The sequence below is a fragment of the Sturnus vulgaris genome, chromosome 2 (assembly GCF_052056855.1).
Source record: "Sturnus vulgaris isolate bStuVul1 chromosome 2, bStuVul1.hap1, whole genome shotgun sequence".
In the NCBI taxonomy this organism is placed as follows: domain Eukaryota; kingdom Metazoa; phylum Chordata; class Aves; order Passeriformes; family Sturnidae; genus Sturnus; species Sturnus vulgaris.
In genome coordinates, this window is record NC_142244.1 from 61,270,880 (window position 1) to 61,298,483 (window position 27,604).

The 27,604-nt window shown below is 35.7% G+C and overlaps 1 long non-coding RNA gene across 8 annotated transcripts in view; it reads left to right on the top strand.

The window, feature by feature from the left end:
• LOC148224819 (uncharacterized) overlaps nt 1–27,604 on the top strand; it is a 98,076-nt gene that overhangs the window by 42,288 nt on the left and 28,184 nt on the right. For 2 of the 8 annotated variants that reach the window (XR_015801505.1, XR_015801502.1), the window contains 3 exons: nt 15,108–21,229; nt 23,341–23,417; nt 25,814–26,463. This is a non-coding gene — a long non-coding RNA (uncharacterized LOC148224819). The remainder of the gene's footprint in view (nt 1–15,107; nt 21,230–23,340; nt 23,418–25,813; nt 26,464–27,604) is intronic. The other 6 variants (XR_015801504.1, XR_015801508.1, XR_015801506.1 and 3 more) reach the window with 6 other exon arrangements.

Below are 27,604 nucleotides of genomic sequence, written 5' to 3' on the forward strand. Positions count from 1 at the left end.
AGGAAAGGAAAGGAAAGGAAAGGAAAGGAAAGGAAAGGAAAGGAAAGGAAAGGAAAGGAAAGGAAAGGAAAGGAAAGGAAAGGAAAGGAAAGGAAAGGAAAGGAAAGGAAAGGAAAGGAAAGGAAAGGAAAGGAAAGGAAAGGAAAGGAAAGGAAAGGAAAGGAAAGGAAAGGAAAGGAAGGAAGGAAGGAAGGAAGGAAGGAAGGAAGGAAGGAAGGAAGGAAGGAAGGAAGGAAGGAAGAAAGAAAGAAAGAAAGAAAGAAAGAAAGAAAGAAAGAAAGAAAGAAAGAAAGAAAGAAAGAAAGAAAGAAAGAAAGAAAGAAAGAAAGAAAGAAAGAAAGAAAGAAAGAAAGAAAGAAAGAAAGAAAGAAAGAAAGAAAGAAAGAAAGAAAGAAAGAAAGAGAAAGAAAGGAAGAAAGAAAGAAAGAAAGAATATTTAGAGGGAAATTAGTACAGATCATTAAATAGTTAGGCACATGAGGGGCATACATACCATACATTTCAACCCTATAAATCAATGATATTTTTGTGAGTTAGAAACAACTCCATGAAATCTGTCCTATAATCTTCAGGCAACCTTTGGGCACTCACCTCTGACACAGCTGCAGCTAGAGACTGGAAAAGATTGACTGGTTTAAATAAAGTGTCATTCTCATCTTTTACAAAAGGTTTTAAGAGCAGCTACTTTATTTCATTTTCAACTGTTGTAATAAAAGTGACAAATAAAAAAACAAGACAGTAGTTCACATAAAACCTTTTAACATTGCTAGCTTTCTCCTTGCCAGTCAAATCTAAGTGGGAAAAGTCCCCATCAGGTAGCAGGTGCTCACTGAAGGATGTGGGTGCATAAAGCAGTGTATGGTGCTGATACTCCTTTCAGTTTATTGGAGGGTATGCAAGCTGTTAAATTTTCATAGAATGATGCTTTGACTTGGCATTTCTCCTTTCTTTCAATCATGCTAAATGATATTTTGTTAAATGGGGCCCACAGACATGATGAGTCTGTCACCACATAATTTCTAAAGTACAGCATAAATAATATTTTTTTATTGGAGCTAGACACAAACAATTTATTTCTTGTGCATGGTTAAATGGAAGTTGGTGTTTTAATTTTGGCTATATCCAGTTAGTAGTGTGGCCAGCATATTTGTCAGAAAAATCAAAAGCAGGTTTAACTTAACCATTTCTGCAATTACGGTATGGACTTCCCTAAAGAAAGAAAAATAAGTGTTTCAAGGAAGAAAGAGATCTGCAAATGCTTCTGTCAGGAAGTACTGCCTCAGTAGAGACAGGCTATTAGAGGTTTCTTGTCTCATAACTCTTGCTCTGCGGCTCAGTACTAAAATCTTCCTGGCAACTTTTTCTACTCTTATTACCTTTAAAGGAATGCAGCAAGTGGATTAAAAAGGTAGCTCACTTTTAGACGCACTAAATTTTGGAAAATTAGGATACACTTCAGGAGTGGCCCAACAAAGGTTATAGAATCCTAACATTTATTGACTTCTGATTCCCTGTTCTTAGTGGTCATTAAATGCATTGTTCAAACTGACTTCAGGTTATTCCACCTGGAGGTCATGTACACTGGTTTTAGACTAATAAAGTAGTCCTAAATACGATGCTTATAATTATTAGTTATTTATAGCTAATACTTAGAAGTATTTAAGTTAGATCAGTTTTCTTCATTGAATATCACCAAAGAATAATTGAGTTCTTTAACAGCTGAAAGTATCCATTCACTCTGCAGGCAACTTGTAGACTTACACTAACTTAAATATCTATTCTAAGGGTCTAAAAATAAGTGATTTATATGTCCTTGATTGTCCCTGGAAATATTTTTTTCTTAAAATTTTGCATCCAAATTAGGAATGCAGAAAATCTTGGTTGATTTTAACTATCCACATGCTTTATTTTCAGAGCATTTTTAATCCTTGGGACAAAACACTAGCAAGGATTATAACTGAATGATGTAAACTGAAACTTGGTGGAAAGGTTGAGAACTCTAAAGAAACAGGTGAAATCTCATTGCACTATTTCCTTAAAAATTGTATATCTCTTACTAATAAAAGGAATAGTTTACCTTTCTAATGATTTAAGTAATAAAATGATCCCTCCCTCTTCTCTTAACCTAAGTCACTAAGCTGGAAGGTGCTGTTAGCGACTTAATTACATAGCTTATAAAAGCTTATAAAAAACACTAAAAGAAAATGAAAATCACATGTAATTATCCCTAAATATTCCTATTAATTACAGTACACCTGCGAGTTATGTAGTCAGAGTTGTTAGATTTTTGTTGTTTTGCATTGCTCAGGAAGAATTTGAATTTTGGTTTGAATTTTCATCCCACAAAGCTCTTAAAAAGAAGGAAGGAATCAATGGAATTCTGTAGTACACAAGACTGAAATATGTAGGGAAGTCAAGTACAAGTATCTGCCTCAGAGAACAACCTTCAGCAATATTTCAGGGGACTTCTAGTCACATTGTATGCTCCCATTTGGCATGAACAACTGAAAGCTAGTGGCAGGTCACAGCTAAATAACTTGTGGACATGCTTGTCAATGTGGTATGTTTCAGAAAATTAATGGCAGAAGAGTGATGCTAAGAGAGAGAGTCATTAGATCATGTACTCCCAACTGGGACTACAGTTTTCAACTTTTGGTGTGTTTTCACTAAGAACATCAATTTTTCAAAACATCCTCGATGCTGGATGATAAAATAAATATTCAAGAAAGTAGATTTTAAGTTAGTCCTTAGTCCATATATTTTACATATTAAAGCAGGTGATTTCAAGACAGCTGTTGATCCACCAATTTACAACTAATTTCCATGTCAAGAAACTCAACGGAAAAATACACTGAGGAAGACAGAATATGAAGAAAGAGTGAAAAATAAGAGAATGGGAACCACTGGCCAGATGCTTTTGCTAGAGGATGCAATATCTGTCTGCAAGCAATTGAATTGTGTAAACACCTAGGACACACAGGATTTGCTTAGAGAGGTCCAAGGGAACATAACTAGAAACAACTTAATGAAAATGAACCAAGAAAAATAGAGGCTTTACATCAAAGAAACTTCCTGTGAGGTCTATTAGTCAATAGTAATCTCCCCGAGGAGGTATTGGGATCCCACCACGTAAATAATTTAATACTGTGCTGGATAAAGTACTCAAGAATACACTGTAGGAAACAATCATGTACTGATGGATGAACTACATGCCTGCATTGCACAGGTTGTCATGGATTTGAGGGGCAAGCTGCTCAGTGTGTAACAGGACTATGGTCTAAAAGGCTACATCAACTTTCCACCCTGCAACAAAAGACATTTTGGGTCTCAACATGCGCTGACCTGTGGTTTCCCCCTTCGGTAGTGTCTACAGAAGGAGGAATGTTATCCTCAAACTTACTGCCTTTTTTTTTTTTCCTGCAATGATAGATTGGTGAAATGTATTGTGGTGTCAGGTTATTCATGTTGTTAGTCTTTTAACACCTTTACACCAACTCAAAAAACTGATCCTTCAAAACTCAGTAAAATTCAGGAAAAACAGTACTTACAGGACTTGTTAAAAACGCTGGTAAATTTCCAAGTTATGTCCTGGACTTTCCAAGGCAATATTATCTATATTTTTAATATAGCCAGCTCTATGGTTCTAATATGAAAATTTCCATTTTGCATGTTTCCATCCCATGGGATTTATATTTATCATTGTACTAAAAAGATGCTGAATAAGTGTGGCTTCCACCCATTGTTTTCTATAGACAGTACATATCTATAAAGTTATTTTAATTACTAATATCTATTAGCAAAGATATGTTTTGACGTGGTCTAATTTAAACTACAAACGGACTTCTAAAATTCAGTCCTAGTCAGTCTTTTAGTAGAACTAAAAGTGTAGTGTATCTGACTTTCAAATAAAGTTTCAGTAAAACAAATATTGCACTGTTAGAGTGGCAGGATTTTTTGGCCTGCCACAGGGTTCTGCATTTTCTAGACTAACATGACCACTGGGGATCACATCAAGGTTGTGTTCAGTGCCTTCTGCTGCAGCAATCCCAGGCTGAAAAGATATGATTTTATGACTTTATGTAGACTCAGAGAATGGTGACTGCTATGACTGGGAGATCAGGCCTTGCAAATAAAACAAGCAAACTGAAGCACCACAAAAGCATATTTGCAATTCTAGTTCTGGAATACTTTTGGGAAGCAGTTTAATCACAATAGGAAGTATGTCCTCCACCTTGTAAAAGAAATAGCTAAAAATATTGATTGCAGAGGGTACATCCAAAGCCCCCAATGCAATTTAGTTCTTTGGTATAGTATTATCTGTGAGGAGATTGACCTACATCCTTTTCAGTTCTGAAAGAAAATTCTATCGTTTTGATATGGGCTGTTTTCTCTGGATGTACATTGCAAATGGAAGTAACAGATTACAAAAAAATGGACAATGGGTTGCTTTCTAGCATATGACATGGGCAGATATGTGCTTGTCCAACTCCAGGAGAGCAGGGCTCCATCATGTTCACATGCAACAAACTGAGAAGTGCTATCTCTCCAAATTTCTCCCCCTTTCTCCTTCTTTCTTGCAGCTTTTCTTGCTGAGCATGATGTCATATGACCTGGACTATCTCTTGGGTCAGCTGGGGCCAGTTGTCCCAGCTGTGTCCCCTCCCAGCCCCTTGGGCACCCCCAGCCACCTCACTATCAGGAGAGGTCGAAACCACAAAGGCCTTGATGCTGTGTAAGAAATGCTCAATGGTAGTTAAAACATCCCTGTGTAAACAACACTGTTAACAGTTTTGTTAACAAAATAAATCCAGAAATAGCGTGATATAAGCTTCCCTGAGGAAAATTAACTCTATCCAAGTCAAAATAGTACATCACTGTCTCAAATACCGTAAGAGTTTGGAATTGCAGTGATGTTACAGTAAGGGCAGATATGGCAAGAGAGTCTTTCTCATTCTCTATGTGAATTACAGAAGTTAATCCTTCCAGAAAATACTCTACAAAGATTGTGCTTCATTTTTTAAACCATCCTTTTATACTACAAACACGCAGTAATTTTGCTTAGATTTTATTATTACCTCCAGGTGAATTTGTAGCATGTTCAGAATATTCAGTAAAACATGGCAAATTTTCTCCAAGCCGGGTGATTTCTTTTTTTAGAGCTTGGCAAAACCAGTAAATTTCTGTACATTCCATCAAGTACTTGCAAATTTGGAAGTGAAATGGTATTTTGCCTCATGTTGTTTAATTTTGTATTTTACGGAAAATAGAGCACAAAGTTGAATTATATGAACAAAACTTAAACTGCTTATGTTTTAAAAAAACTTTATCTTTTTTTACAGAAGCATTTCTTGGTTTTATTTTCCTGGTAGATTAAAAAAGTTTTAGAAACTGAGATAGGCATTTCTTTGCCCTAGTTTTTTAAGTGTCCTCTAATGGTTACAGATCTACTTGTAAAACTCTTTCCTGATATGGGAAGAAAAGTCTATTTCTATGAGCAAGAGTTTGCAGGGTCAAGGCTTATAGTTATAGTGGAATACTCAGGCAGAACTAAATAACAAAGAATAAAGTGAAAAACACCAGTAAATTAAAATAAAGCTGGAATACACTCAATTAGCTAAATTACTATTGATATCTGTCATTATAAAGTACCCAGGGCTATATAATTTTCTTCTAATCCCCTAAATGCGCAACTAAGCAAGTGAGAGGACATATATTCTTACAACCCCCAGTGGAGACATTGAGATTATGCATGCTCTCACTAATTTAAAGAGGGACTTTCACACTGGGATACATTTTTAAAAGCGAACATTTAAATAAAAAGCAATTTAGTCTGCCTGTAATTGTGTTCCCCTTGCTGTTATTGCTAATTATTGAAGATATTTGTGCTTTAATGTGTGAACTTCTTTTTCTTTTTTTTTTTTTTAAATTTTGAACAACTCTGTTTCTGCTTTCACTCAATCCTGCTGAAATCACAGGATCAGAGTCTTTCTTTCGTGTTTTGGTTTATCAGTGTCAGTGTAGTGGGGTGACTTTGTCCAGACATCAGTTGCCCACCAAATCCACTCTATCATTCTCCTCCTCAGCTGTACAGGAAAGGGATAATATAATGAAAGGCTTATGGGTCAAGATAAGGACAGGGAGAAACCACTCACTATTAACTGTCATGGTAAAAACAGCTTGCCTTGGAGAAAATTAATTTATTTTCTTATCAATCAAATCAGAGAAGGGTAATGAAAAATAACCCCAAATCTTAAAACACCTTCTCCCACTCCTCCCTTCTTCCTAGGTACAGCTTCCCTCACAAATTTTCTCCCCTCAGTGGTGCAGAGGGGTGGGGAATGGCTCTTGTGATTTCTCATGTTCTGAGAATTAGTGAATCCTTTATCTCTTTGTTTGTCTCCGTATAAAGACTGGATGCTTTGTAGATCTGGTTCTATTAGCTCAAGTTACATACATGCTATTGGACTCAAAAGGGAGGAGATTATTTTTAATGTACAGTTAGCTAATTATCTACTGTCTGTTTCTGGCATTAGAGCAGTCTGGTATAAACTTTGACCTCACCATAGTGGAACTGAAAAGTGCTGAGATATTAATTAAAAATTATTAGACTTAGAGACATTCATTCTTATTTCATTGTATAATTTGTGTTTAATAAAAAATACCATCCATTTTCTCCATACAGACCAGAAAAGCAGAAAGACCATGTGATGAATTTAACCCTGTGATAAGAGTGTGGGTTTGTTAACATTCTCATCCAGACCATAGGCAGGCTTTGTTATTTTTTTAAATTATAATGTGAACTGTGAATTTGAAGCATGGCGGGCAACAAGTGACTCCTCAGCAGTTCAAGAAGAATTCCCATGCTGAGGATTCATCACATAGCTATCAACAGAGAGGTCTTGGCTCAAAGTTTCTGAGTGAATTGAAGTCCCAGCTGTGGGAGAGCTTGGGGTCCTCAGAATTATCAGGCCAAAGTTACCAGGTTACCCTTGTCCCCTGGCACGTGCCAGTCCAGTGATAGAAGGCTTGGCAAAATTCTTCTATTTTGAATTACTCACTGAGTTTCCCTTATTACTAGTCTGAAAGGTGGGAAGGATCTTATATTTTTCCAGTCATATGAGGGTTTTCAAATGTGGTTAATAGGATCAGAGAGCCTGGCTGTCCTCCAAATTAATATATCTGATGGCTGAATTTCAGAAAGCATATTTTTAATAAAATATCGCAAATATTTCCTGAGTTACCAGATATAGCAGTATGCTAGCATTCTTTTAAAGGCACAGGTACTGCACTTCTCAGGCAATTATATTGTCTTTTAATAAATTTAATTTTTAAAGTATGTATTTTATACCTTATTATCATGTATTATATACATACTTAAATGCTACACATCTGAGCAATTCCTCAATACATTTTTGCTAAAAATAATAATTTAATAAATCACCACATTTAAGTAAAGACACCTCATCTGGCCTTAGTTTTCTGCTACATTAGCCTCAGATCTGGCCTTTAGATTATTTCTTTATACTGCAACTATTTTATGCTTTTGGTTATGTGGCTTAGCAATTTCATGAACAAAGTAAATAAACAAGAATTAGGGAATGTGAAATGAAAAAATTATGTGGTATTAGATTAGAAATGGTCTGAAAACATTGGTTTTAGTACAAATCAGGAGTAAACTGGATAATTTCTTGCTATGTTTAGAAGTCCAGACTAGATATACTAGATGTAGATACACTTAGATCATAATTTTCTGGCGCTGGGGCTAACTGGCAAGGAACAGCTAGTATTTGCAATGAAGTCTTGTAGCCTCCAAGACAGAATAACTGCATCCAAACTACCTATTGGGAATGGTCTAGTTTTGGAATGGTTAGCTTCTGCCTAACTCCCAAATTGTGCCTGGGAATTATTTGAAAGAGCTCTAATTGGTACAAGCCAAAACTGTGCTAGCAACTGTTATAACAGCTTAGCAGATGATGTAGTTCCAGTCTGGGGATATTTCCTGGCTCTGTTTAGTTTCAAACCACTGACATAGTCTACAGATGCTGAAAACATAAATAGTTAAAAAAAGTGATTCAACAAACAGTAAAAAATACAAAGATATAAATAAAGTAGGGAGTATATATTATCTACAAATCCAAGAAGGAATTCTTTTTAAGCCACAAAGAGATCACGACTATAAGGATATCACTAAATGCTTACTTTAGTGTTACATTTGTCCCTGGGGATCATTTCTTGGCTATTCCCAAGACCAGAATATTAGGGTGCATTAGAAGAGGCAAATCTTTGATGTTTGGTTCAACAAATGCAGTGGCAGATGCAAATAGTGGATAGTGGTTGAACTGAAGGTGTTTCAGGTGAAAGGAGACTTTCTCAATACCAGGGCATATATTAGGCAAGAGGACAACATGAAGTTTAACTTTGAAAAAAGCAATCTATCCTAGACTCTTGGGAAATTCTGCTTGTGGTTGATTTATTGCATCCAGCATGCAAGATTGTGGAGCCAGGCTGATGTTGCAACAAAGTGCTGGGAAAATGAATTGTACCTACGCCATAGGAACAGAGCAGGAGACAAGATGTAGTAGGTGGTGTATGAGAGGGAATTAAAGGTTCATGGCAAATCTATGCCTGGAGCTCTAGAAAAGCAATTATAGAGGTGAGCTGATCACTTCCCCTTACAGATGAACTACTACAGCACATAACCTTGCCACTCTAATACTCTAAGGATTGTCTGTATGGAAAATATGAGATAACAAGAATATCTGGTGACTAAAGATATACAAAATATACCTAGTTTCTGAAAACACTGACATTTAACAGTCAGTCCTTTGAAAATGTAACAACGTTGGAAAGTGCACTCTTGGAAAGTCTCTCTGACTGTATACTCACATATATATGTATATATGTGTATATGTGTATGCATATAGCTACCTTTCTGTCTCCCTGTATATAAAATTTGCAGCCAAAACCCAAGAAGTTAATTGATATAGTATAATGTATTTTGAAAAGGTGGGATATTGTGCATCCCTTGGAATTGTGAAGACAACTCCAGAAAGCATTATTAAATAAAACAGTTAACTTGTATATTTTAAGGTAAATGTCACAGGCTTTTTTGTGTTAGATATGTATTTGCTTTTAGATCGAGGACTGTTTATTTTCTTACTAATGTTCTTTTCTACATTTAGCCATTTAGTTTTCTGATGAAAGAAAGTATCCTTGTTCTGCAGCCACAAGCACATCTGTGTTTTTGTGTAAATGACACTTCATGTAAAAAAAACCATCTTAGTGAGGGATTAAAACTGCAGATGAGTCTCTAGCAGATGAGGCCTGATTCTTCTTTGTCACTGCTGTAACACTCTTAAACTCAGTACAGCTCCACTAACCTAAAATCTGTGCACTTGTTACTAGAACTAGTCTCTCAAATGAAAACAGTGTCGCTTTATGATTCTTGTACTTTGAAAGATATTTATTCACTTCCTTGAAAAACAAGCAATGTATTCACTGTTGATCACTGTTGTTGGAGAGGAGCAGCAAGATTCAGCAGAAGCAGACTTGTCAAGTGCAGCTATTTTGCAGATTGCACATTTATATCCTGTGTTATATCCTACACATCCAGCTTTATGCTGCACAGAACTTAAGTTTGCTGTTCCAGATGTACCTCTCTTCGAAAATGACTGTAAATTTTTGCTGTGTTTACCTGGACATTTTAAACTGACAGTTATGAACAGATAATAAGTTGTTGCTCAGGGTGTGACAAGTGTTACTAACCAATCAGAGGTAAAATATCCATTGCTTTTAGGTGGATCAATATTAGCCTTCATCTCAATTGTATGATCTTGGATGTTGCAAGAGTGCATCTGTAACCACTTGCAAGAGGGACACTGCACATTCATTAAATCTGAGACAGCACCATTGCAATCAACTGAAACCCGAGATCCAATGAATACTTGAAACTGTAATTTCCAAATATCTTTCTTTTCTTAATTGAGTTTTGTTCCGCTGACAGACGAATGCACCCTCAGCTGAATTTGAATGGGGCTGCTGCAATAATCAGTGATTCCACTTGAATGAAAAAACCTGCAGCCTGGCTTTCTGCATGGTTATGTCTAAGAATGTCTCTCAGACAGACCCGACTCCTACTTTTCCTAATTAAAAGTGGTAATAACTGTTTTATTGGATCTAAATTACACTTTTATATGACAAACTTAATTTAAAGTGTGACCTATCAACTTAATGACATTTTGAGGCTGGGCACAACTATACATAAATTAGAAGAGAGCGAGATGCTTTGCAATAAAGAGGTAACGTGAAGAGGGGAAAAAAGCTCCAAAATACTAATGAAGGATAAAAGCACATCAAAACATTGTAGCTAACGAGGTTTGCAGTTTGGAGTGGAATCAGAGCTAACTCTGCAGAATATTGCTTACCATGCTAATGGCTAAAATAAAATATATGTAACTTTGAAGTTTCTGATAGGTGTGATTTGATTTCTGCAATATAAATGCAGGAAGTTTTAGAACTGGATTTGAAAATAAAGAATGAAAAGCTTCCCTTAGCTTTAGATTTCCAGCAAGAAAAGTGTATCCCTTTTTCATGTGCTTTTCATCCATGAATCTTTGAGCACTTTTTAAGTAGGCAGCTGAACACCCTCATCCACATTGTCCAGATGAGGGAGCTACTGAAACTGGACTAAATCTTGATGAATATTTGGAGTTACACCATAGAGCCTGATAATGTTACATTCAGAGAGGGATTGAGAAAATTTGTTGGGAGTGGCTTTCATTACATCTCAAGAACAGATGACAAGGACATTGCCTTTAAGAGTTAAATCTGTGAAAAGGATTCTGCTAGGTTCCTATTTCTGCAGAAGTTGTTATTTTTCCAGCTACACATCGATACTGTATCTTGATTAGTGAATCTCTGAAGATTTTCACAGAATTACAGAACAGCTGAGGTTGGAAGGCACATGTGGAAATCATCCAGTCCAATCCTCCTGCTCAAGCAGGGATCACCCAGGGCAGGCTGTGCAGAACCATTTCCAGCAGGGTTAGGAATGTCTCCAAGAAGATTCCACAACCTCTCTGACAGTGCTCAGTCACTCTCACAGGAAAAGGGCATTTTCTTCTGTTCAGATGGAATATTTCAGTTTGTGCTCGTGGCCTCCTGTCCTGAAGGAATGGCCTTCAATGGCCTTCTAACAGAACAGTGAAAACAGATTGATGAAGTGTATGTATCTCCCTGAGAAGACTAATCTGTCTTTTGTTTCTGTCAATGACAAGTTTACTGAATTTTTCAGGTAGGTTGAAACCATGAATAGGAGCTGAGGGAAACTATTGTGAAAAGCGTTGCCAAGATAGAACAAAGTTTCATATCACCTAACTGTTGCCATAAATTTTGAGCTTATGTGGGAATTTGTAAATTCGAACAAGCAAAATAATTGTATTCCTGATATGATCTGGGAGTAGTAATTAAGTTATTTAGAAAACAGAAAGGAAGCTAATCACTTATAGTGACACTTGGAGCTTTACAGAAGTTGTCTCTTACAGACCTTGAGGTCCTTTTCTTCTTTAGTCAGATCTTGTGTTCTCAGTCAATCAATATAAAAATAGTAAGCAAAAAAGAAAAAAAAAGGAGAAAGTATATGGTTTGTTTTTGGTCTCCACTATATGGTTGACTTCCTTGTTAATCTGGAATATATTCTTCTGAAACTTGGAAAATATTTTTTTATTACCCTTTTTAGTTTGGGGAGCACATAAACACACATATTCCCCTTCACATAATATGCAGGGAATTATCTCCCAGAAGAAGGAATACTTAAATTTCTTTCCTCTCAGTATTATCACATATTGAACTCCTGGTAACCAGCTTATCCAGAGGGTAGGTTTGCAAATTCTGGAATCAGTGGTTCCTTTCAAAAACTCCAATGAATCATGACTGTGGCAGCCTCACAGTTCAGTCCACATACATGGCCTGAAATATTTCACCAATAGCTCTGTTTTAGCTTGTCTTGAACAATTTCCTTATGGAAACATCATCAAGTTCAAGTTCTTTAGGCTTGCTTCTAAAGCTCTGACATCTAAATCCCTCTTTAATAACAACAGTTTGTACCAGACATCTTGGATTGACTTATGATGAAACTGAGATAATTAATACTCTCTTACTATTATTACTATCACCCAAATTCAACATGAGAAAAAAGTAATTAGAAGAATTCAAAAGCATCAGAGGGATGGGAAGTAATAGACATGTGACTTCACAAGATAATCAGAATAGGTAGGGTGAAAAGAGGCATTCTTATGGATTAAATTTGTAGTTACCAGTGTGTTGCTGCTTGCTATTTGAGCTCTCTAAAGATGTCTCACTATCTTAAATCTGTATCTTCAAGAATTTCCTATGAAAAAAAATATATTCTTCCCTTTATTTTATAAAGGACAACAAAGGATAAAAGTATATACAGCATTGGTGTGAACAACACATTGCCTGGGTTTGAAGGCAAATGTGGTTATTGGGATTGCCTGCAGGTAAATGCTGTGGAAAATAGGCTGCTGGGTGTTTTTGAGAGGAAAAAAAACCCAGGAGTGTTTTCTAGTTTTATGCACACCCTCTTTTCCTAGATTCCTGGGTTCCTTTTCAAGAAATGCATCATTTCAGTATGCCTGAAAGTTATTAAAAAGTTAAAAGTACAAAGGAAAGCCTAGACTTCATGATTTAGGACTTCTAAACTAGGATGGCAATGCCTACAGCATTAATGTGGAGTGATTCAAAGGTCTTGAAATCAATGATAAAACTTTGCTTACACCAGAAGGAATGTACTAGTTGAAATAACATTTGGGGGTTTGAGGGTTCTGTAGTCACTGTTGTATAAATATTTGGGGGTTTAATATATTTCTGTTTTGTCATGTTGTCTACTTTCTTTTATTACTTGTTTTCTTTGATTTATTTTCTAAAGGGAAAAAACAAATCAAGCATCACCCCACAATATTGCATGGAAAAGATACACATTTTGACTGTTCATGAGCCTGCAAAAATGACAAACTATGATTAATCTGAATTATGGGGCTAGCTGTGTTTCCCTAAACAATGTTTGAAGATTTCTTTGGGAAATTAAAGGTTTACTTCTGTTTTTACTAGTTGTAGTTGTTATTAACAATTTTTTATTCAAATATAGGAAAATATGTAAATTCTTGTGCATTAAAATGAAATTATCCATTCCCCCCACAAATTAACGTATTCAAATATCACCAAATGACTTTACATTCATCTCTGGAAAATGAGGGATCAGTTCTTCCTATACATAGTAAGACAATCCTAACAGTAGGATGTTTGAACACACTAGTAAATCAGGAAACAGGGAAATTTTATCAGAAGAAGAGTATCAGTATGAAGTGGAATTTGTATTGCTGTTCATTACATAAGCAGGAATCCCAGCTACCCAGCTGAGAAAAAGATTGAAAATAAAATGAAATGTAACAGATTTTTTTTTCCTGGAAAGCTTTGGAGACAAGAAAATGGAAAATAAATATGCATGCTTTTCTCTTTCTTTATATCCTTCTTGTTGATATGTTTGCACGTGTAGCTAGAAAGAGACCAGAAGAAAAAGAGTGAGGTAATGTGGATAATATCACACTTTCTTTAGTACACTTTAAGGAGGGCAATGCTGGCATTTGGTATAAGCAGATACTTATGCTCCTTATACTTATATGTAGTCCTTTGAAATAGCTGCAATGTCATGGAAACATAGCTTTTACTTTTTTTTGTATCTGGAATCAGCCCAAAATTAATGAGTAGTGACTGACCACTCAGTGGTCAGTAATGATGACAGACTGAAATTACAGTTCTTTACAGAGAAGCTATTTAATTTCAATGCACTTAAGTAAGAGGAATCCCTTGCAGACTGCTTATAACCTGTGGATTTGCAGCAAGAGTCCAGTGGTTTAGCCTTTCCTAGTGCGTTGGTATATCCATTTTGTAAGCACCTTTTGCTATTCAAGCAGCTCTGATGGAAGGAGGCACTTTACTCCATTCTTGGCTTATCAAGGAGGCAAATCCTATATCTCTAAGCGTGTGTGTGTGTATACAGTCCTACTGACTTCATATATATAAACTGTATATAGTACTTTGAATCTTTTTTTAAATTTCCAGATCAATTTCTGCAAGATTTATGACTAGGAATTACCACATAAATATATTTTTGTGTGTGTGTGTGTGTGTGTGTGTGCACATATATATATATAATTATACTTTCTAAGTGTTTGATGGTGCTAATCCATATATAGTAGGATTGATCAGAGCAATGAATATTAGTTTCCAGTGGAAACCATATTTCCTATTTACCTTTGTAAGTCTGTCTTACAGAACCTTGCAATGATTCATTGCCATGTGTTTGCTCCTTCACTCACTAGAGCAGCAATATGAAAATTTCTTCCATGATGCAATATTTTCCCTGGAGTTTCAAACAGTGTTTTGCTACCATAGCCAGATTTGGTTGTTTTGACAGTCATTTTACACTTGTCCATTTTAAAATACAGCCTTGGCATAGCTATTTTTCTGCAGTCTGGGAAAAATACAGTTAGAATACCACAATCTATTAATTTTGCTTCAGTAGATTGAATATTTTTCTTATGGTTTCCTTCTTCTTAATATCTTCTCCCAAAGAAACCCTCAGAAAACAGTTGGTTCAACAGTTACTTCAGTAGCTGAAAAAGCCTGCATTAACTGAATTTATCGATTATCAAGAAGCAATATTCACCCTGATATGAGGACATATATCCATGAGAGTAGTCATCTTTTCCTACCTTTTTGTGTGAATAGTGGTACTATGAGTCAGAATTATAGAAAACAGAGGGTTTTAGTTATTTTTTGAGGTTTTTTACTGAATCTTGTACAAGGGATAAAGTCGTTGGGGTCATGAAGGTGAAAACAACTAGTTATAAACGGAAAGGTAAATAATTCCAGTGACAGGTTATGAAAGATCCTAATGCCTGTCTAACATAGAATTATGAAAAGTATTGAAAACTGCTCACAAGATCTTGCCTAGGACATTATACATATGTAATGCATGATTGTCATTCATAAAAGGGTTACAACTTTTCCTTGTATTACTTTTTCAGGATGTGGAAGAAAGAACACCTGAGGAATCACACCTGGAAGGAGATCACCTAGAACGATGCCTTTTCTTTGAGCTACATCTTCTTGCAGGATTTCAGAGGAATGATTTTTTTTAAATGCTGAGATTTTTTCCCAGTACAGAAGAGATTGTCATAGTAAGTAGGATTTATGATTTACATAATCATAGAATTACAGAATAATTTAGTTTGGAAAGGACCAACAGAGTTCTACACTGATTCTTGTTCCAAAGAAATTAGCAGGTTCAACTATGCTTGGTTGATAAGGGCCCATTCTGGTTGAGGGTTTTTTTGGTCTGAGTAAAGTGTTCCTACAACCAGTCTTTCCATGCAGCTTTTTCCAGTGTTTGATCACCCTCATAGTAATGTTTTTCTTTCCCCACTTATATCTGTTCAAATAATCAACATATATATATATATATGTAGACTGCTGTGTGTGTTTGTATGGTGTGTGTTTGTGTGAACAAAGGAGTAAAAATTATAAATAATATTTAATTCTTGTTCTATCTACTCACAGACAGCAGCATAATCAGTCACAAAAGTAAGAGGATAAACTTTCATACTTACCTTTCAGTATAAGGCAATTGCTTTTATAAAATGACAGGTGAAATTCTGTAAAAAGCTGTTTATACATTATGATTGGGGGTTAGTATTCAGGTAGTGCATTTGACCTTCAGACTGAGAAACTATGTATGTGCAATTTAAGAGTTTCTTTTAGAAACTTAAAGATTACTTTCCCCTTAATTTGTGTTAATTTAAAATTGCTGGAAATGAGGTGAACCTTCGCACAAATCAAGATTGGTGTGACTTTTCATGTTGTCTTTGGTGGTGTCCTTCTTGTTAAACAGAAAATTCAGATTGACTGCAGCTAAAGATTAAACAGCTATATGATGATATTAAAAGCATTTTCAAGTGTTGTACTCAGACAAGTAAATACCCACAGAAAGCTGAAGGTGGCTTCTAAGTTGCTCTTCAATCCTCTAAGGTAAAAAACCAAAAAACCAAAATCATATGTGAATGTAAATTATTGTAAGAGAAGTGTCTTGTAATCTCACTGTGGCATTTGAAATACTCTGGGATAAGTGAAGTTACAACTTTGGAATGTATTGCAGGTTAAACTATTTGATTATTTTATTAAAATAAAGTCAGCATAACTGTACATATATTCGTGTATTTGCGTTGTTTTATTTCAGAAATCCTGTCCAATCCAAAAATTCTAAGATTCTGTTAAACCCAAACATACCTACAGCACTCTATGTAAACCAATATTCTTCAAAATAGGTTTCCACAAGTCCTAAGAACTCTTTTGCAACATGATGAAATTACCTGGTGTCTTCAGGGTCTCTAAAGAACTTTCTTACAACCTCCACTGAGTCTCTACCTGAGTTGCAAATGCCTGCCAGTCCTTTCTGAGAGTCATGAGAGTTTATTAAAGCTTGCAACAAGTTACTTCTAGCTAAAATGTCAGTGGTTAGTGCATAACTGTGTTAGGATAACTTATAGCCAGCTTGAAGAAATTTATGGTTTCTGTGTGAGGGGGTGAAATAAAATCTTATTATGCAAATTTGTTAAACCATATTTCATTTGAAAGTTTTTCCTCCTCTCATGATGAGCAGACTGAGCTAGAGACGTGGTACACCCCTTCCTGACACACTTGAACGTGACGGTCATATTGAATATTCACAGTCATTTTAATGTGTTCTTTTAATTTCCACAAATAAATGAAGTATTAAATACAAGAAGTGCAATGTGTGGGGGAAAAAAATTGACTGTGCATGACACAAAAAGGAAACCTTTAGTATATCTCATTATCTTGGATCTTTTTCACTTGTCTATTTTTTTTTTTTTACCTTCCCTTGATTATTTAAGAGTTTTATGCTTGCCATAATTCATCTGTAATATTTAATTGATTCCTCCAGTTGTCTCTTACTGCTGTGGGCATTCTAATCAATTAAGGATCTTCACTGAACTGCAGCTTTCTATTTTCCCTCTTTCATCTTTCATCTATTAAGTCTCTTGAGTGTGACTGCATGCCTACTTTTGTTTATGTATGGATATGCTTGTTTGTCCTCTGAACTTAAATCGGGTTGTTTAATTTCCTATATCTTAACATTGCTTATCTCCACCTGAATTTCTTCAAGATCCCATATTCTGAGGAGTTTGCTTTAATATCCAGATAACCAAAAAGCTGCTTGCACAGCATCCAACAGCATAAACAGTATTTCTGCAGTGTTTATCAGGCAATCTTGTGATATTATTGCATCGATATATCTATAATGATTCAGTGTCATAACCAATGTTATCATCAGGAAGCAAGCACCTAAATAATCCTCTAATATCCCATAAAGCCTTTCAGTGTATTTAATACTTTCTACATCTCTAAAATGCAACTGGATAGCTAAACTTCACAGTTTTTCTTCCTTTCTTGCAGATTGCTATTTCTTTTTCTCATCCCATCCCAAACGTATTTGAGAAACTAGCTTTTGATTGAATCTCTGTGTACTCCAGAGCTGCAAATTTCTAATTGTTAATGCCTTTACTATGAGGTTATTGTCCTTGACCTCTGGCATGCTGAATATTTAATCTTGAGGAGTCAGATTCACAGACATGCCTAACCTCTGGCCCCTGCATTTGAAAAATATTGCAATTATTATGAACGAGAACCAGAACAAATTCCATTAATATGGTCATCTTTTTATAACCAAGGAAGAGAAACAGACTTTGAGGATTAAGTAATTTGATGTTCTGCTGTGAGGTAATACAGTTTGTCTACCATAAATTTTCACTGGCAAAAATCATAGCATTTTTGCTTGCACTAAGGCGATAGATGTTGTGATTTTGCAATGTATGTACCATGAATTAAGGGGCAGTTTGCTTTACTGTTTTTCAAAGGGAACATGCAATTGCCATAACATACCAGAAAGCAGGTTATACTCTTCAAAAAATAAAGGGGTCATGGTGTTTCCTTCCCTCTTTAACACCTGGAGTCACAGGAGAGGCTCCACTTCTGAAAACACAAGGGCTTCCTAAGGCTTCTGATGGGACAACATTTTTGGGTAACATGTATTGCTCTATTTTTTTCTATATTTTATTCTTGCACACCTGTATTCAGGAATTCTCCAGGATGAAAGTATCTGAGGAGATTTAACTAGTTAACTTGAATTGGAATTTGCATTAGATCAAAGTCTAGGTCTTCTTCACTACCACTACATATATCTATATATATCTATTTTCTCTTCCTTAGCATCCCTAGAGAAACCTTAAAAATATTGTAATACCAAGCTGCTGGCTCAGGCTTTTTTTTTCTAGGGATGGCATTGAAATCCTTTCCTCTGGGGATTTCTGCTACTGTTAGCAATAAGAAAATTTATCTGATACTCTTTTTTTTTTTTTTTCTTCCTTTTCTTTATAATTGCTAAGCTGGTAAGAAATGATTCTTTTCTTCTTTTCCTCTGACTTATTTTTTCGCTCTGTTCTTTCTTTTGCTAAAGTAGTAGAGAACTCATGGGAGACAAGAAAAGACCTAAAAGACTTGTATTATTTGACTGGAGAATATGCTGCTTTTTTATTACTTCAGCATCTTAAGGAAAACATATTTATTTTACTTTTATGGAAGATAGCACAACACTTACTGGATTAGGATACTTTTCAGTGAAGCACACTCGTGTCATTAATTGAATGCAAATCAAATTTATTTTGCAAGAGCAGATAAAATGCTAATTAAGAATTCAGGCATTTATAGAATATTGTTTTCCATCAAATATAACCAGCTGCAAAATCCAAGCTCGTAGCACATATGCAGACAACTCAGAACAAACTTCGGCTGTGCATGGCTTCAGTGGGCAGTTATGGTAATCATAAACACTGTACTTACGGACATTTTCAGACCTTCTCCATTTCTAGGGACTGGAGATGATGAAAGAGACTTCATGACAGCTGTATATTTCCTGAGATTCCTCCTGTATGAAAGCACAATGTTTGGTATGAGCTAGTTGTTAGAGTCTTTTGAGTCCAGCTCAGCCCTGATACAGCCCAATATCTAGTCTCATGTTTATTTAATATTCCAGTGTTTGCTTTGTCCTTCAACTGGCTTCAGAAGCATAAGAACAAAGCAGTCACTCATACATAAAGAGCACCCATATACTCATACAGCTGGGTGTGTACCAGGTGTACTCTCCTGCTGATTTAAAGCCAGGATCAAAAACCAAAAGCAAACCCCAAAAAACTCACCTAGGGCACATGAACATTTCAACACTTTCTGCCTAGAAACAAGCCAGAGGTAAGACATCCTATCTTGAGATATGTATAATGAATTTTTAAAACAAAGAACAATTCACTGTGTGTGTTAAGCTAGCCAGCCAATGGCAAACTAGCCATCCAGAATAATTCCACAGGCAACAGACAGACCATCATTTCCAAGTGGCTGCATACTCAACCAAAACAATGGCAGGAATAATTGCCCCATGAAGGCACCTGTCTCTTTCATGAACATTACAACAAATCTTGAAAATTATTTTGGGCTTTTTGCTCAACTTTTAGGCAGACAAATTTAGATGAGATAAATGCTACTATATAAGTTATTATTTCAAGTTGAAACCAGCTACAAGTATGCCATATGTATTTCCAGACTGTCATTTATATGGCCTCCACCCACAAAGCATGCTATGCCATTGACAAAAAATTAATAATCCTCTGGACAAAGAAGGGCTATTAAGACGATTGAGCTAACCCAGAGTGTTTTATTCTACATTGGCAAATTAAACGTCCCTGTTCCTCATTGTCTTTGGGAAAATAACAAACTCAGGGAATCTTTGCCTTCAATCAGGAAACAAGAGGCTATGAAAAACCTGTTTCCCTTCCCTTCCCTTCCCTTCCCTTCCCTTCCCTTCCCTTCCCTTCCCTTCCCCTAATGGCATGTGTCAGTTATATACGTTGGAAAATACTGAGCTGGTAACAAACATCAGGTCCCTTAGATTACATCTTTGTTTGACTGAAAATCAGTGATTTGCAAAAGGGTATTTTATAAAAGATGGTATGTATGCATACTTGATTGCAGTATTTCACATTCAAACTATTCTGCACTTCTTAGATTGGTGTATAATTTTGCTTTGTAGGTACTTAGAGAAAATGGTTGGTGAGATCAAGGGGGTGTACTACTCTTTCTTTTAGCTGAAAATATCAGCAAGCATTACAATTTCCCATTTGATATATAATTTTTTTTATTGTAATATAAGACCATACCACAGTTCCTTTTATGATTTGTCAGACTACAGACAGTTGGCTCTCCCTGCTTACATAAATACATTGGTTAGCTTGCAAATCTAGTTAGTTATTGGGGGTTGCTCTGTGAGGAATTGATGCTGCTATAAAAGAGGAGCTGCAGCTGTAAATATGTAAGATTAGAAATAACATTGCTGCAACTTGTAGAAATCAACAGATTCGGAGTTTTTGTTTCAGCAAGTAATACAGAAAATTCAGGATATTCATACAGAAAGAAAATCTTGTTGATATATATTAACAACCTATAAAATATAGATCCCTGAGATTGAACTGGGTAATAAGATGTCACTTATGTTCTATAAAAATACTCTGCTACTAGGAAAATGATTTTAAAAAGAGTAGTCTAAATCTGAACCCAATTATATGCTACAGATTTGCAATCTGGATTTTATGATACTAGGAAGTGCTGGGAAAGACAAAACCTAGGCACCTAATATCCATTAAAAACACAGTGGCTTTTATTTAGAACCATAGAATCAAAGAATACCTGAGTAGGAAGGGACACACCAGAATCATCAAAGTTCAGCTCCTGGCCCTGTGAATAATCACCCCAAGAATGATGCCACATGCCTGAAAGCATTGTTCAAATGCTTCTTGAAATCTTGCAGGTCTGGCGCCACAATCATTTCTTTGGGGAACGTCTGCCAGTGCCCAGCCACATTGTGGATGAAGAACCTTTCTCTAAGTCTCCCTTTACACAACTTCAGACCATTTACTCATGTTTTCTTTCTGGTCACCAGTGAGGAGATGTTGGTTCCTACCCCAGCACTTGCCTTTATGAGGAAACTGCAGACTACAAACTCTTCTCCCTTCAGTCCCTGTCTATGGTAAACAAGTCAAGTGAACTCACCCTGTCTTCATATAACTTCAGATAATCCCACCACCACTGGTGACCTATATTAGGTGTGCAGATAGCAGTGTAGGAAACCTGCCATGATCCCCATGCAATACTCATTTTTTCAGCCCCATTTTCCCCAGAGCTCTAGGCTCTGTGGCTCTCTGAACCTACCCCTAACCCTAATGACATCTTGGTGCTCAGGTCCCCATCACCATGCATGGCCTAAGTCTAAAAGGTGTGAAGGCAGCAATGTCGGTACCCTGCTGTGATACCCTTGGCATGTGTCTTGGTTTGAAAGACAGGCGTCTGCCAAGAAAGGCAGGAGCCTCCTTTTGTAAAATGGAGAATGTAAACCCCCTCTCTCCAAATTATTATAATCTTGAAATTAAGAGGCTCTCAGGCAAAGATATGGGAATAACTGTTCTTTACTGGGAAAATTAAAGTAGAAATTCAGTATTACAAAGAACAAACCCAAAAACACTGACAGTCACAATACAGCCTGACACCCTGTCAGTCAGGGTGTTGGTAACAGTCCCATTAAATGGTGGCCTCAGTCCTCCTGGATGACAGATGTGGTTTAGTTGAAGCAGTGCTCCTGTAGAAGAGTGTAGTTTTCCTCTGAAGGTCCAGGGATGATGTGGAAAAGGTCCGACTTTCCTCTGGGATCCAGTGGGAAGGGCTGCCTTGGTGTTCCAAATCTCAGTTTTTATCTAGGTAGGAAAGGCTTGGCTCCTGCCCCTGGCTGGAGCATCTCCCAATGAGATGATGTAATTTTACCAGTCATACAGTGGCACTCAGTGGCCTATTAACAGATGATATTTTCCAGGAGGAAGGATGGGTTCGTAGAAAAGATAAGGATCACTGCCCCACCTGGTTTCAACAGATGGTGATAGAATACACACCTCTGGTCACTTCCTGCATTACAACCTAAGACAGCATACATTTTTCAAACCCACCGTCTCTGGAGTTATCAGTAGGATTCTTAAGGTGCAGTGAAATGCTGCCTTGCTGATGTGGCAGATGGTCTTTTTTACTCCTATGTATCTGTTCTGTTAATGGCATTGTATTTCTTTAATATCTCCACCTATCTACCCTTCCCTTCTAATTAAACATTAGTGATATGGTTTTATGTTCTCTAAAGCAGCATAAATTAGCACCAGCTACGGGCACAATAGAGCCTAATTGCACTAATTGCAATCTGATGACTAACTTGGAGGTATATACTGAAGTTTTAAGGTTGGATAGCTGCTGTGAATGTTATTCTTCTATAAAGAAATTTTTAAGTCAAAAGTTTAGTATATTTTAAATAATTTCTTATAAAAAATAAATACTGATAAAATAAATACTGGAACATTATTTTGACATACATCTGCTGTTTGAATTTTACCTGAATCCATGTGTTGGTGGAGACACTAGAGGCTCTTTATAAACAGTCATGTGTGAAAACATATATGCTACAGAAGCTAAAATACACTTCAAGGGAAGGGGAATATACCCAAAGTATATTAATTGCAGTAATATTCAGCCTTTGGGGAATAAGGTCACACCTGGGAGGATCACTTTAAGTAACAACACAAAGTGTCATGGTTTTGCATCCATTAGTACAGCCTACATTTTGTAGAAGTGTAGAGTGGTTTGGGTTAGAAGAGACTTTTACAGTTAATCTAATCGCCACTACACTGCAATGGGCAGGGACATCTTCACCTTGATCGAGTTGCTCAGAGTCCCATTTGACCTGATCCTGAGTGTTTCCATGGATGGAATATGTAGAACCCCTCTGGACAGTCCAGTCCAGTGTTTCCCCACTGTGAAAATTTCTTCTACATATCTAGTTCTGAATCTACCATCTTTTAGTTTAAAACCACAACCCCTTGTCCTATCACTACAGGACCTACTTTGCAGAGAATGAGTTAGAGAGGGCACTGGGACTTGAAATAAATTAACTTAATTAACTCAAATGGTAATGAACTGTGGCCATTTATTATATTGATAGCACTTTAGATGTATTTAAATGTCATATTTTCACAAAGTTTAATCATGTCTTTCTACTTCCCAGTAAAAGAACCACAGAAATTAAAACTCTTATTCTCCTTTCCTCAGATGAGAAAAGTGCAAGTTGGTGGACTTTTTTTATTGTTGGCTAATGTGGAGTGCTTCTGTTCTTGGCAGCCTTTGAGGTGAGCATTTACAATCAGAGGACACTTTCAAAAGACTTCAGCCAAAAAGTTCTGTATGCTAAGCCAAATCTAGGACTCACTTGCACTATTGTCTCCCTTGTGCCTCGTCTGTCAGATGATATTTTTAGTGCCACTTGAGCATGATGGTATCTCTGTCTTGCAGAATTACTGACATTATAGATCACTGAGAGATGCTGTATACTTGCCCTGTGGTTTGTCTTGCTTTCTGCTTTTGCCTAAGCTCTCAAGACTGCACATTACTGAGGACAGGATACTTGTTTAGAAGGAATTTTTATTTGGCTGAGAATATTATGTCTCAGCTGTGCTGCTCACAGTAATCTTACATGTGGTAGATGACTTTCATGCTCACTTTTTAACATATTTGTTTCTTCTTTGACCACAAATTTCTTGTGACAATTATTCCTTCTGAATTATCTGGAAATTTTTTGTGCAGAAAATTACAAATACCACAATAGGTGTATAATTCTGTAACTGACAGTGTTCAATTAAATAGTTTTGAGCTCATCAGACTAACAAATAAGAACAGTTCCTTGCTTTTAAATAAATTAATCTCTGATGTTCTAAATGAGAACGTGCCCTGTATTAGTACATTGCAGGGATGATGCTATAAACCACATAATGTATTTCTGCACAAGGAAAATAATCAGCATGCTGATATGTGCAGTCTTGAGCAGTATCCTTTGCATGAATCTCTAAACTATTGAGAAGGAAAACGACATCTTTTCTGCTAATATAAAAGAAAAAGAAGTGCTAATTTCAAAGCCTTGCATCAGTTTCTATGTGTGCTTATGTATCAGTCATTAATATTCAAAATGGAAAGGTTAGTGTTCACAACTTTCATTCCTTTCTACAGTTCAAGTTTTCTTTTTTCCGTTTCATATGTCATTTTAAAATTGATAATTTTAGCTTGTAGCTGCTGACAATTTTGGTCTTTTAAAGTTTTTGAGTAAAATGCTCATAGTCTTATTCTTGTCAGCAACAGCAGCAAGAATTATCAGTTTCTTATGATTTTCTGATTCTTTTTTTATATGTTACATATTAAAATGCACTAAAATTTGAAATTTAAGGGTAAAAGTATTGGCCTGTCTGGTGGTATATGAGCTAGCTGTGGATGCCAGTTATCGTAATATAATTTTTAACGAATGACAGGTCAGTCTTGAATTTCAGCATACTTATTATGAGTGTCAATCATTTATTCTTTTCTGGTTGAAATATGTAGACATCTAGGCACACCTTTAAGGGATACCCCTGACTATTCATTAAAAATCTTTCTTTCCCTGTCTCATCTGGTGGGTCTTAATGATTTGAACGCAAAAAGATTAAAATAGTAATATATTAAAAGAAAGACCTGAACAACCATACAGGTTTTGTTACTAATATTCACCACCTCCTAAATTTATAGAGCAATTTGACTTTTTTTCCTCTCTGTCCTTTTCAAATGAGCAGAACTTCCTTGTTTTTTTCAATAGAGAGTAACCTTGGCCTTTTAAGTTCAAAATAAAGGACATTATTAAAGAACTAACAGAATCCTCAACATAAGGGAGAGTTATAGCAAAATATTAATTTAGTGGCATCCTACAGAAAGCATGCAACAAAAAAGAAGGATGAAACTAACTTTATGGGTAGTATTTATGAAGCTATTTAGGAAGTTGTAATGAAAAATAGTTATCTTGTTGTTTTTTTTTTCTTTTTTTTTTCCCCAGCAATATCTATGATTAAAATAGTCACATTTTTTAAATCTTTTTGAGGGATTTTTAAGTTTTTGTTTTGTTTTGGTTTTGTTTTTTGGTTTTTTGTTTGTTTTTGTGTTTTGGTTTTTTGTTTGTTTTTTTTGTTTGTTTTTGTATTTTTGTTTTTTGTTTTTGTTTTTGTTTGTTTGTTTGTTTGTTTGTTTTTTGTTTTTTCTGATGGCATGCCTGTTGGAAGTGTGAATGGCACAAAAAGGATCTTTTATATAGAATTCAATGCATTGGAAAAGATCTTTAAGATCATTGAGTCCAAACATTAACCAAAGGCAGCTCTTTGATATGATTCATTGCAGAAACTAATAATTGTTTCCTGAATATCCCAGTCTTTAAAGGAGGTTTTTCAGGAAAAGTTTATTTCCTCAAGTATCTCATTTACAAGTAGCACAAAAAGCAAAGAAACATACTGGTTATCTGTTTATCACCCCAATTAATGAGTACTTATAGTACATTTTGCCATTTGAGAACCATCTGAACATCAAGGTTTGCAAAAATCTGCATTTTGTAAAAAAATAATTCAGAAGTCTTCACTGCATTACATAAGTTTCTGATGAACTTATAGCCGTTTCTATGGTATTTTTTCAGCATATTCACTACTTCTTAACATCGATTTTTTTTGTTCATCTTTAGCAGGTGAGATCCACCAGCAAAGACCTGGCACAGTAATTGTGGGGAGCAGTCTCCTGAAGTGTTTAGTGTTCATCATACATGGTTCCACTGAAAGCACTGGAACATACGTAACAATGAATTTGCTGGATCTGGTATTTAAGCTCTAGAACATCCCATGGCAATGGAGTATCTGATCACTTGAAATTTTGTGGCACTTTATGGAAGCTTCCATTGCAATTTCAATTGACATGGAACTCAGCAAAAATAATATTTCAATATTTAAAAGGAGTTCCAGAAGTCTCAAAATAAAAAGTATTTCTCTGTTAGTCCTATATGTCTTTAAGTGCTTGTATTAACTTCTGCATGATTCATATTTTATGCAATTTTTCCATCATACCTTTATACCTTCACTCTCCTGGAAGTCTCATTCCTGGCAAAGAGTTTCAAATTAAGAGTCATGAACAGTAGCTAAAATTTAATATTACAAGCTGACATTATTGCATATTATCACATATTAATTTGAATCTATTTGAAGAAAAGCAAGACTCTTCCTCCTTTGTGTTCACACCCTTCATTTAGTACCTTTATGGAAATTAAGGTCTTTCTAGAATCATTCTAATGTGCTGCTCTTGTTTCATAGACAATTATGCTCACAAGGCATGTTACTTTATGTAAGTATTTCTGCAAAAGTCTATGAGACAGCTCCTTGCTGTAAAGTTGTGTAGAAAGGGGAGGGTGGAATTTGGCCTACAGACTTTACTGATTACCAAGCACCCTAGCTTAGAAAGCAGATAACTTAATTATGTAAATCAACAAGAGATTGACTCTGCAGTGAATTTTTAATAATACACTAATTGGCTGATTGATAAATCAAATTAGACTTTAGTGGCAAATCTTCATCTCAGCATGCAGAGAGCTACATCCCTAAATCTTTTTACTAATACAAGAATTGCATGTAATTCTTGAAGCAGTAGGAGAACAATTTAGGTTGGATTTTTTCCATTTATTAAAAGAGGTGATACTGAGCTTAAGTCTGTCTTGGCTCTTAAATATTGATCTCAAGAGAGACCCCCAGCTACCTTCAAGTGTTATGTATTGTAGTCTCCTACAGCTTATAAATTGGTTGTGAGATGAAATAGTCCAAACATTTTGCACAAGATTATTGTGCAGTGGAAGAAAAAGCTGTCTTCCCAGAGAAATTCTGTGAAACCAAGAGAGAAAATTCTACCTGAGAACAGATAACTATTCTAAAATTCCATAAAAATTCTTCTGAAAGTTTCAAAAATTACATTTTACATTCTCTTTTTACAATTTGTCTTTAGTTATAACAGACATGTAAAATAATTCTGCTACTGCTATGTCAAAATAATGAAATATGCTATTTGTATAATCATTTTTTTGGTAGCTACTACTGATAGAAGCATCATCGGGAGATCAAAGTGTCTTTTGTTCTCTTCTGAAAAAAGCTTCAAACTGCTGCTTGAAACTTTTCAAGAATATATTTCTGAAGATATTGGCTTTCATATATAGTCTCAAAAGTATCTGGTTCTTTATCTAAGACTCTGCAATTTTTAATGTCATAGATATTCTTATTTTCAGCCTGCTAGTTGCTAATATCATCAACTGGCAATTTATGGTTGAACTAATAATATTACCAAACATAATGTTCTTAGAATAATGAATGTGATGCAAAAAGATTTTAAGATATGTTTATTATCACAAAGTGTTTAAAGAATAATTTTGGAGATCAATTGTCCTTCAGATCTTCAGGATTTATATGAGTTTTTAAGGCCTTCTTCTCTAATACAAAAA